This window comes from Diabrotica virgifera, chromosome 2, assembly GCF_917563875.1.
Source record: "Diabrotica virgifera virgifera chromosome 2, PGI_DIABVI_V3a".
NCBI classification, from domain to species: Eukaryota; Metazoa; Arthropoda; class Insecta; order Coleoptera; family Chrysomelidae; genus Diabrotica; species Diabrotica virgifera.
Genome location: NC_065444.1, coordinates 129070922 through 129083728, shown reverse-complemented (window position 1 = coordinate 129083728; position 12807 = coordinate 129070922). Strand labels below are relative to the sequence as shown.

The 12807-nt window shown below is 31.6% G+C and overlaps 1 pseudogene; it reads right to left on the bottom strand.

Annotated features, from left to right (window-relative positions):
* Window positions 1–2423: 2423 nt before the first annotated feature.
* On the bottom strand, window positions 2424–11128 carry LOC126880789 (uncharacterized; annotated as a pseudogene).
* Between the last annotated feature and the right edge of the window lie 1679 nt (window positions 11129–12807).

The following is a 12807-nucleotide window of genomic DNA, read 5'->3' as shown; positions in this document are numbered from 1 at the left end:
ATGTATGACACACTGGCGGAAAACGCATGAGAAAAAAATATTTATCACTACAATGGCCGACTTTTCTCACTGCGTGAAAAATTGTTCGTTTTGAATGTATGTAAGTAGTGAGAGAAGTTGCACATTGTATAGTATTCATAGAAAAATAATTTTTTTGGATAATCTGTAAAAACTATTTTAATTTAACATAAAACTTTTATATCTATACCTGATTTAAAAGTTAAATATTCAAACGTTTTCTTTCTTCGCCAAAAAAATACCCATGGATCGATTTTTTGCACCTGAGTGTACACAAATCTTCTATATTGATTGATAACAATGGTAAACACACAGTTTGCTGCCGGAAATTTTTTTACTTTGTCTAGGTAATTTGGGTCTGCTGAATCCAAAAATTCCACCAGATTTGCTCCATCAGATGGCTTTCAGAAAATACGACAACAGATTACATTTCTAACATATAGGGTACTTTAACGCAGCACTACCTTCATATATGTAGTGATGCTACCCATGAAATAAACAAAACACGAATAAAAAGTAATATATTTATTGTACAACAATATACTTACAAAAATCATGACACATATCTGTCAAAAAAACTTAACTTTCCATCTAACCTTACCAGCGTCGCAGAAAAAAATGCCGTTATTCGGCATCACCTAAAAACTTCCTTTTATATGATTTTCTTGCAAAGGCTTTAAAAGGACGGTCCCTTTAAGGCCGCACCTACATTGGATCCGATTTTCTCCGATCAGATCAGATCCGACGTCGGCCGACGTCGGAATAGAAAATAAACCCATAGTATTAAATGGGGGTGCCTACATTGGATCCGTTTTTCTCCGATCCGATCAGATCAGATCAGATCCGACGTCGGCCGACGTCGGAATAAAAAATAAACTCATAGTATTAAATGGGAGTGCCTACATTGGATCCGTTTTTCTCCGATCCGATCAGATCAGATCAGATCCGATATCGGCCGACGTCGGGAGTAGCTTCTCCTATTCTCATCGAGAAGTGTTTGGTTTCATTCCGATTGGTTGCAAGTTGAGTTGCAATTTTAGTTGCAAGTTGGTTGCAAGTTGGTTGCAAACTGGTTGCAAACTGGTTGCAAACTGGTTGCAAACCGGTTTCAAACTGGTTTCAAACTGGTTGCAAGTTGGGGGTTGCAAGCTAACATGTTTAAATATATTAAATTCATCATCTCCTTAACACATCTTCATCGGAACTCATTGTCGGTGGTCGGTGGTCGGAAGATTACTGAACCAATGTAGGCACCCTCGCCGGAAAACCGGTCTGATCGGATCTGATCTGATCGGAGAAAGACGGATCCAATGTAGGCACCGCCTGTCGGATCGGATCGGATCTGGTCTGATCTGATCTGATCGGAGAAAATCGGATCCAATGTAGGTGTGCACTAAAGACTCCAGCAGTAATCTGCCATCATGTGATTGCCCCATCTCCCCTGATACCTCTCTTCCATCGTTTTGATATCTTGGTGGAAGCGTTCCTCTTTGTTATGGAATACTATGCTGCTAATTCTTCTCCGGACTAATTCTTCTTTTTAGAATAAAATTACGTAGAATGACGTGGATTAATTTATTATACTGGAAAATGAAAAATACAATGTTACGTTTATTTCTTAAAACTATGAATTTATAGGTTCTGTTATCTACAATCATTTAACGAGGTTTTGGATGGATTTGAGTACAAGAGATTGGACTCAAATATTAATATTAAAATAGCAAATACGGGTAGCTTATCGAACAAAGAAATTGGCGAAATATATTATTGTTACTTATAGATACGAAGTATTAGACAAATAAACTAGAGAAACTTATTTATTTTAAATGGGAAAAAATAATTATGAATAGTATTGATTCTGATTTTTAATAGCAAATATTAGTGATTTAAACATGAGATACTTTTCATAATTGTAAATAACATATACCGGGTGACTAAAAACTATATAAAAATACATAGGTATATTAATATCGTACATATGAGTAGGTAGGTACATTACACCTCCTTTTGTAAGAATGAAAATAATTGTTAAATGAATTTTCATTCAAATGGAAAAAACATTTGTGTACATTATTATTTTGTTTTGACACATTTAAATATTTTCTTTTAGTCTTGATAATCTTTCACTTCGTCTTATCGGTGTAGTTTCTGTGAAACTAGTCTCTTCGCACTTTTCGGATTCACTGTAATTGTCTTTATGATGTTTACACTCTATACTTAAATCTGTCTCATTTACATGTTTTCGTTTACTTTGACATATATTTAGTGTTAAACAATTTGTGATTTGTTGACAACTACGTGACGAATTTCGACGAAGTCGTCGGTAGAAATATTTAATTACCCTGTATAAGATATAAAGTAACAGACATTTTATCAAAATTAAGATTACATAAGTGAAACAAGAGCTATTTTTTTATTGTGTCTGAAAAATTAATATTTGTTTCTGATGCCATTTTCTCTAAATTATCTAGTTTATGGCTTGCTAAATTTAATGCATCTCGGTCGAGATTATTTAATTGTAAGGAAACAAGGTGTAATTTGGATTCATTATTTATCTTAATATCATCACAACAGACTTCTGGAAGGGATAAATCTGGAATGATAGACTGAAAATTACTTTCTTTTGGGTTTGAAACCGATATCAAGATAGTTGATCCAGTGTAGGTTTTGCAATTATTCGAGGTAGAAAAAATACCTGTGTTTGAAAGAACAATAGATATTGGCGTACTAGTCTGACAGCTTAAATTCAAATCTGTTGGTTTAGGTAAAATGTATATCCAAGAATTTGGTTTACTTAATTTATGCCAAATTTCGTATTCCGTTTGAATTATGCGAGTATCGCAACTAGACGGTATGTTTGTTATTGAAGTTAACAATTCGGTTTCACAAATTGGGTTAACGTGTGTAAATCGGAAAGTATCAGGATTTTTGCAAATAAGTTTTCCTCATCTAATGAATAACAGCCTTCTAATGTATCAATAGTCACATAAATTTTAACTATTTAGAATGGGAAATAAGCCACAATGTTATTAAAAAATGATTTTTTATTAACGTTTCGACGCCCAAATCGGGTGCCGTTGTCAAAATACAAAATACTATTAATATAAACAAAAATGTTGTTGCTTAGTAAAAAAATTCTTCTAATAATTTATTTAATTTGACTCATTTATATCGGCAATTCAGATACATATGATACATTTTAAAGTAGAAGACTTTAAAATGATATTGCCAATATTTATGAGTTGCGTTCCTGGGACGACTTTACTGAAAGATAGTTCATTCGATTACATGAAATCAACCCCAACTCAAGAATATCCGTCACAAAAAAAAAAAAAAAAAAAAAAACCATAGCATGTGATCTGTCTTTAAAAAGACAACCACATGCAACGGTGACATTAAAATTCTCGCGTTAGAGATCTCATAGTAAATCACGAGGGAAAACCAGGAAAAACCTCGTGATAGTTGGGGTTGATTTCATGTAATCGAATGAACTATCTTTCAGTAAAGTCGTCCCAGGAACGCAACTCATAAATATTGGCAATATCATTTTAAAGTCTTCTACTTTAAAATGTATCATATGTATCTGAATTGCCGATATAAATGAGTCAAATTAAATAAATTATTAGAAGAATTTTTTTACTAAGCAACAACATTTTTGTTTATATTAATAGTATTTTGTATTTTGACAACGGCACCCGATTTGGGCGTCGAAACGTTAATAAAAATCATTTTTTAATAACATTGTGGCTTATTTCCCATTCTAAATAGTTAAAATTGTAAAAATGCCACAAGAAAATAGCTTCAGAACAACATTAAGTAACATAAATGTTTCTATTTTCTGAAAGAACAAGATATTTGACAGAAGGGAGAATAAAGGTAAGTTTCTTTAATGTTGGATGAATTATAGGAAGAGATATTAGGTTAAAGAGAGAATAATGAGTATTACTAACCAAAGGTATATAACCGAAATTAAAATTTTGTTATCAAAATATCTATATTTAAGTAAAATAATTTCGAAATATTTATGAGCATAATCGATAGTCAATGGAAATGGATAAGTCGATGTACTAGGCAAATGCGTTACTGTTTTAGATCATTCTTGAATTAGTTGTTCAGGTGTTATAACAGAAGGATGAAGGTTATTATTTCTTGCAAATAAAACAATGTTTATTAAAGTAGAATATTCTTGTTGTAATTCTGTTATAAATAAATTTAGTAAGGTAAAATGCTCTTCTATTTTTTGTTTTAAGTCTAAATTAAAATATTTATTATTAATTTTATCTGTATAATTCGTTATTGATTCGAAATTTTTATCAAAAATTACTTTGTTTCGGTCTAGATTCGTAATAGAGTTATTAAAATTTGCAATCGTGGCTTTTACTACATGAATTTGTTGTTTTAGTAAATCAAGAAGATGATTTTCGTTACTTTCAGCTTTGTTAATAGCATTATTGAAATTTTCCGCATCATCACTGTCTAAGGTACCGAATAAAGTCCTAAAAACAGATCCAATTGCATTAAATAGAGCTCGTTTTGGTCTAGAATGTTCATGCAGAATTAGATTTTTTAAAGTTTGTTCATCTTGGAAGAGTCTAGGTATGATTTGTCCCAAAAGTTTTAGTGAAGTATCACATAATCGTAATTCAGTAAGAACTGGTTTGTCTTGACACAGTCTTAATGTTTTTTGATAGGTGAGATCTACAAAATTTTATTTGTCTGTAAAAGGTTGTAAAGGAATATGTTCCAATGAGTTTCAATAAATTGAATATTTTTTATGTGTTCGTAATAAATTCCAGGTGATTTGTTGATAGGAGTGTTGGTGTATTGCTTGTAGATTTGCTCAGCATTTGTCAACCATATTATTGCATACCTGAAACAAAAGCATGTTTCAATCTATTCATGTAAACTTTTATGGGTTTTTTATTTACTAAAATTGTACAATTTACAGGAGAATTTATCTCTAGAATTTTATATGGCCCATTATAATTTTGTGTAAGTTTCTTCGTTTGACCTTTCTTTGTTTGCTCATTTTGGAGATATACTAATTGTCCTTCTGAGAAAATTGTGTCATTAATTTTTTGGTCATAATATTTTTTACTGACTACTTTAGATTCTAATAGATTTGTTTTTGCCAACTCATGAGATTTTCTAAGCTTAAGTGTTAAATTATCTAGATAATCTTCATATGTGTATTTAAATTCTACTGGCCTTATTATACTGCTAGGCAGATTAGGTGTATATCCAAATATTAGTTCATATGGTGTGAACTTGGTTGAAGTATGATTAGTTGTGTTATATGAAAACATAGCAAAATCTAGCCACTCGTCCCAATCGGACTGATCAGCATTAATATAATGTTTAAGATAGTCTGCTAGAGTAGCGTGACTCCTTTCTAATGCAGCATTTGGTTCTGGATGATAAGTAGTACAATTTATATGTTTGATTTTAAAAAGCTTGGTGATTTGAGCAAATAATTTAGAAGTAAAATCTCGGCCTTGATCAGTAACTATTATATCGGGTTTTCCAAACTTGCAAATAAATCCACGAACTAGATTTTCAGCGATAGTCTTCGTTTCATGATTCGGTATTGCATAAGCTTGAGAAAATTTTGTTAAGTCATCTTGTAATGTTAATATATGAAATTGTTACCTGACTGAGTTAAAGGTAAAGGACCTACTATGTCTAAAAATATCTTTTCTAATGGATTTGAGCTTGTTGTTGTTATCTTTATAGGTTTTACGAATTTTTTCCTAACGAGTTTATTTTTCTGACAAGATTCACATGATTTTATAAAGTTTTTTATATCATTTTTCATATTATTCCATCTGAAATATTTTTTTATACGATTGTATGTCCGATGAAAACCAGAGTGTCCAGCCGTAGGACTAGTGTGGTTTTCTTGTAATATTGTAGTTATTCTTCAGGTTCAGGAGTTGTTAGTATATCATGAAAAATAATAATAGATATATCGGTTTTTCTAAAAATAAATCTAATCATAGATCTAATTTTTCCCCAACTTAATTTATCGTAGCTTAAAGTTATTCTGGGTAGGCAAATTTTTGAGATTTTATCGTTTAATAACCAGTCTCTTAATTTTACTAGGGAATTAAATATGTCTTCGTAAGAGGTATTGTCCCAATAATGATTTTTTATAAAGATGTAATAAAAGTTTTTATTTTGATCAGAAATATATATAATGTCATTTAGTCTTGGATTTTTGGCTTCTAATTTTTCTATATGATTGAATTGTTTATTTATTTGCTTTTGAACAACCTCATTAAAATTTAAATCTACGGAAACAAATAATGCTAAATTTTGTGAGAATGATGTAATCTTTTCACTTGTTTCCTTTATATTATCATTTGTTATTAATATAGTTTCGGATTTAGATAAGAACTGTGAATAAGTGTCATTATTTTCTTTACTCAATTGGTTTATTTATAAGGTGACTGTTGTCGGATTTTTGTTTTCTTCACAAATATTTGTTTCAGATATGGTTAAAGGAGGACGACTTAAACAATCAGCATTTTGATTTAATTTACCTGGTCTATAAATAATTTCATAGCTATATTCTTCTAATGCTAATCTCCACCTAACAAGTCTTGATCCAGGGTCTTTTACATTAAATAGCCATGTGAGTGGTTTATGATCCGTATAAATGAAAAAATTATTTCCGTACAGATATGGTCTAAAGTGTTTAACACTCCATACAATTGCAAGCAATTCTTTTTCTGTTGTGCTATAGTTTGATTCTGCTTTGTTCAAGGTACGACTAGCATAAGCAATAGGTAAATCATCTGGTACTTTACCCTGAGAAAGTATGGACCCTATTGCATAATTACTAGCATCCGTTGTTAAGACAAAGGGTTTGGTAAAATCTGGATATTAGAGTATGGGTTCTGAACAAAGTATTGATTTCAGGTTCTCAAATGGCTCTTGTTGAATGCTTGTCCAATTAAATTCAGCATTTTTTCTCAGAAATTTTGTTAAAGGTTGTGTTAAAGCACTAAATTTTTTTATAAAGCGTCTATAATAATCAGTGAGACCTAAAAAGCTCTTAATATCTTTTTGTGTTGTGGGTATAGGAAAATCTGTAACAGCACATATTTTCTTTTCGTCCGGTTTGACACCAAATTCAGTTATTAAGTGTCCTAAATACATTACTTCGCGACGAAAAAATTCGCACTTATCTGGCTGTATTTTTAAGTTAAATGTAGACAATCTTTCGAATACTTCTTTTAATCTTTTATTATGATTTTCTAACGTATCGGCATGAATGACTATATCGTCGAGATAGACAAAACATCTATAATTTTGTATTCCTGAGAGGACAGTATTCATTAGCCTTTGAAAAATACTGGGAGCATTTTTTAATCCAAATGGCATTCGTGAATATTGATAATGTCCAGAAGGAGTTGAAAAAGCAGTCTTTGGAGTATCCTCAGGATCCATTTCGATCTGGTGAAATCCTGATGTTAAATTTATTGTTGAAAAATATTTTGAATGACCCAATTGGTCTAATATATCGACTATATTCGGAAGTGGAAATTAATCTCCTATAGTAATATCATTTAGGGTCGATTTCTCATACCTGCGTTAATCTATGGTTCAGTTGAACCAGGTTCACCCGTGATCTGTGGTTTTGTTTGAAACGCATTTCTCATTGCGCGTTCATGTCAGCGCTCGTTCTACAGCTTTCGAGAAACGCCAACAGATGGCAAAAGGTAAAATACTGTCGCCATTTTGAACTACCATTTTTATGCTGTTTTTGAATAAAGTTAAATTTAAGTATTTATAGTCAAATAGTCATTTTAATAATTATAAATAAATATTATAAAAACAAAAATAATGTTATCGTTTATCGTTAGGCTTAATATAATAAAATAGGATATATTTATATTATGACAGCGTTTCGTGTTAATACAACGCATGCGTAGTCCATGGAATCATCTGAACTGAGTTCTGAAATCTTTGAACGGCCGAATTCTACCGTTCAAGCATCGTTCAAGTTTAAACTGCCATCGGTTGAACGTGAATTGAGAAAGACGATTTTGACTTTAAACTGACGTTTACTAGAAGTTCAGGTTAAACTGGAGTTGAACTCGATATGAGAAATTGGCCCTTAGTCGTCGATAGTCTATAACAATTCGCGATTTTTTCTTTGCTGAAGCATCGGCCTTTTTTGGTACAACCCAGAGGGGCGAATTAAACGGCGACGTTGATTCTTCGATAATACCTTGATCTAGCATACCTTTTATTTGAGTTTCGACTTCATGTTTGTGTACTTCAGGATACCTGTATGATTTAGTGCTAATAGGTACATTAGAATTTAAAGGAATTTTGCAGGTTATTGCATTTGTACTGGTAAGTTGATCTCCTTCAAGATAAAATATGTGATTGTACTCCTTGCAAATAGAAATTAAAGATAATTTTTCTTCACTATTTAAATGATCTGTTCTCAAGGCATTTTTTAACTTAGCAATTCTGTTATAATTCGTATTATCTTTATAAGAAGACATTTTTCGTATGTTTGCATTGCTTTGTAAATTTGGAATTTTTTCTATTGCTACTTGAATATCTTTTAATTCAACATCCGTTTCGGTAGTGATTACGGTTGAAGTTAAAAAGAAATCATTTTTTACCTTAACAACACTAGGACATAAAAATACACTTTTAAGGATTTCGCGTTCGGGACATAATCCTTGGCTTAATTCGTAATTTATTACTTTAAGGGTCGATTTCTCATACCTGCGTTAATCTATGGTTCAGTTGAACCGGGTTCACGGGTGATCTCCGGTTCTGTTTGGAATGCATTTCTCATTGCGCGTTCATGTCAGTGCTCGTTCTACAGCTTTCGAGAAATGTCAATAGATGGCAAAATGTAAAAAACTGTCGCCATTTTGAACTACCTTTTTTATGCTGTTTTTGAATAAAGTTAAATTTAAGTATTTATAGTCAAATAGTCATTTTAATAATTATAAATAAATATTATAAAAACACAAATAATGTTATCGTTTATCGTTAGGCTTAATATAATAAAATAGGATATATTTATATTATGACAGCATTTCGTGTTAATACAACGCATGCGTAGTCCATGAAATCATCTGAACTGAGTTCTGAAATCTTTGAACGGCCGAATTCCACCGTTCAAGCATCATTCAAGTTTAAACTGCCATCGGTTGAACGGGAATTGAGAAAGACGATTTTGACTTTAAACTGACGTTTACTAGAAGTTCAGGTTAAACTGGAGTTGAACTCGATATGAGAAATTGGCCCTAATTTGAACAATTGTTTCAGTTCTGGGAGCTAGAATAATTTTATTACTTTTTGAGTTAGAATTTGAGCTTTGTTCGAATGTATGAGTCTTCTTGGACTGAAAGTCTGAATAGGATTTTGATTCATAATTTAGTGAAGAGCTAGAAATTTTATTTGTGCATATCTCATTCTCATTTGATTTTTCATATTTTGGACTTGAATTTTCTCTGATTTCAGAGTTAGATTGAATTGGACTACTACTTAAGGTTATTTGGATATCATTTGAGGTTTCTAAATAAGAATGATCTTTTGTGGATTTAGAGTCATAAGTAATTATTTCATCAGTATGATAATTTGTCTCGATATTTTGATCTCTCAGAATTTCGTCATTATTGTTATTTAGTGGAAATTTTATATATTCAATTGAAATAGAAAATTTTTTAAAGTTTAATTTGTTTTCTTTTTAATCAATTTGACATTTATTTATTTAAAAAAAATCGCTACTTAGTATACCGTCAAAATGAAGAGGAAAATCGTTTTCTACGACATATAAAACATGACTTTGGACAAAATCTTTGACCTTGACATTTATGCTACAACTACATATAGTTTTATTTGGATTTAAGACATTTTTATCAATACCTCGTAGAGTAATAGATTCGGAATAAATTTTTGGAAGATCTAGTATTTTTGAATATTTAATTAAAGAAATATCTGCACCTGTATCGATTAGAAACTTGCAAAAGAGTTGATTACAATTAATATTTACTATGGGAAAATCTACATAGGAAGTGACTGAGAAGTTGATGGTTGCGATATGGCCTGAACTGAACGAACTCCTCGAGAATCGACCGCTGCTTGTCGAGGATTCTGTAATTTTAAAGGATTTGTTAAATTCGCGTTTTCTACATTCTTCTATATCGTGACCTCTGTTTTTGCAGTATCTACAAAAACGTGGGGAAGTGTTGGTATAATCTTTCCCTAAGTTTGGAGGAAAATCGGAATTTGAATTTGAATTTGAGGGTTTATAATTTCGATTTTGAAAATTTGGTTTTTGAAGATTTGTATTAGGATATTTTGGATTTTGAAAACTAGAATTTTGAAAATGCCTAATATTTCTATCTAAATTGTTTTTATATCGACAGTTGTTTGAGGAATGGTTATTTCGTTTACAAATATTACAAAATGGTCTAAAAATTTCTTGCCTTGATAACTGTTCCTGTTCTTCGGCAACTGCTACAGCAACAGCTTTTTCTAAGGAATCTGGATTTCGGGCTTTGATAAGAATAGAGAGGTCTTTGTTTAATCCTCGGATAAAGACATTTAGTGCTTGATTTTTTAAAAGTTTAGTACAAGCATTTCTTGCATCTGGAGATAAATTTGGATCAAGTGTATTTATTAATTTTATATAACAGTTCTCAACTTTATTTGAAAATGACATTACATTTTCACTGTACATCTGACGTAAGGAATGTAATTCCAATTGCCACTGACCTTCCGTTCGGCGTTCAGAATATGCATCTAATAAGAAATCTTTTAAATCTTTCCATGCATCAAATGTTCGGTTTCTAGTTATGGCCCTAGCTTTATCAGTTAATTTAGTTTCTATAATGGCTAATAAAATTGCTTTGGATTGTGGATTTACTAGATTGTAAGCTTTATCACAATTATCTATGAATTCGTATAGTTTTGATTTTGTACCATCGAATCTTATAAGAAGTTTTTCAGCTATTTCAACTGATAATGACATGTTATTAGAATTAGATGTAGTAGAATTTGAGAAAGAATTTGAGTCGGGAGAAGGTATTTGTTCGTCAAATAATTTGCTTATATCAGGATATATGGTAGACATACGTTTATAACCTTTTACGTTTTTTTTATGACTTAGTATATAGGTATGAGACAGAATTTAAGAAAGAATGCACTTACATGCAGAATATTAATTTTATGGTTAGTCGCATAGTCTCTTATTCCTGGTTCACCTCTACTTCAGATTGTTACTACAATAGGGTAGTAGTAACTTGGGCTGGCACTGGATTTGGAACTGGATTTGTACTGGACCCTAATGTAAACAGTTGTTGTAGTGACGAATTTTCCACACTGACAGTTTCTTCCGAATGGTTCCTCGAAGGAAATAAGCCAATTCGAAATTTCCTCAGCTTTTCTTTCTCTCAGCAACCAGAGGAACTCTGTTACTGAGATCCCACTTCTGACACCACTTTTTTGTTATGGAATACTATGCTGCTAATTCTTCTCCGGACTAATTCTTCTTTTTAGAATAAAATTACGTAGAATGACGTGGATTAATTTATTATACTGGAAAATGAAAATTACAATGTTACGTTTATTTCTTAAAACTATGAATTTATAGGTTCTGTTATCTACAATCATTTAACGAGGTTTTGGATGGATTTGAGTACAAGAGATTGGACTCAAATATTAATATTAAAATAGCAAATACGGATAGCTTATCGAACAAAGAAATTGGCGAAATATATTATTGTTACTTATAGATACGAAGTATTAGACAAATAAACTAGAGAAACTTATTTATTTTAAATGGGAAAAAATAATTATGAATAGTATTGATTCTGATTTTTAATAGCAAATATTAGTGTTTTAAACATGAGAAACTTTTCATAATTGTAAATAACATATACCGGGTGACTAAAAACTATATAAAAATACATAGGTATATTAATATCGTACATATGAGTAGGTAGGTACATTACACCTTGTTTCTCACTAAGGTGACCAAGATTTTCTGGGAAACGGTCTAAATGGCTGTAGAGGTATTTTAATTCTCATATGACAACCGTGTTTGTTAAAGTTGTTGAGCATTTCTTCCACTCTAATGCCCAATTGGTATACTTCCATATTTGTTGCCATTATGTAGAAGGGCACACTTTAAACTTCGTTTGGAATTGTCCATAAAAAGATGCCAGTGATCTGGTGTATACTCCGATACACCCATTCCTTCTAACAGCCCTTTAATATTGTTATAAAAAACCATATCATCTTGCTGAGAAAAAAAGGCAAAAGATCTTTTTCTCTATTACGGTAGTATGTAATTTTGGTGTCTGGGTGAAGAACATTCCTTTGTTTTAGTCTGGAGGCAAGCAACTCAGAAGAATCCTTTGGAAGGTTCAAAGCTCTAATAAGATCGCTTAGCTCTTCCTGAATAAAGCGCTCAAGACGTGTTGAATCCCCTTCAAAATCACTATCGTCTTCCCAAATCTATTAGTACTGTAGTTCGTCAGATAACATTTCGACATTATCCTCTGGTAACGTAAGTAGACTGCTAAATATTGGAATGAGTATCTGCTCAAGCTGATGTGGAATTGGTCTTATTGCTGAATCCAGGTTAGGATGGTCTTTGCTGAATCGTTAAAATGATTTTTTGGTTCTCTCCATACCATTGGAACACCAAACTTTAAACATTTTCGTTGTCCTTTCGTCCACTGTCGCAAGTTTTCAAGACAAGTTTTGCACACTACATGTGGAGCCCAGGATTTATCTTGATCTCCTAAA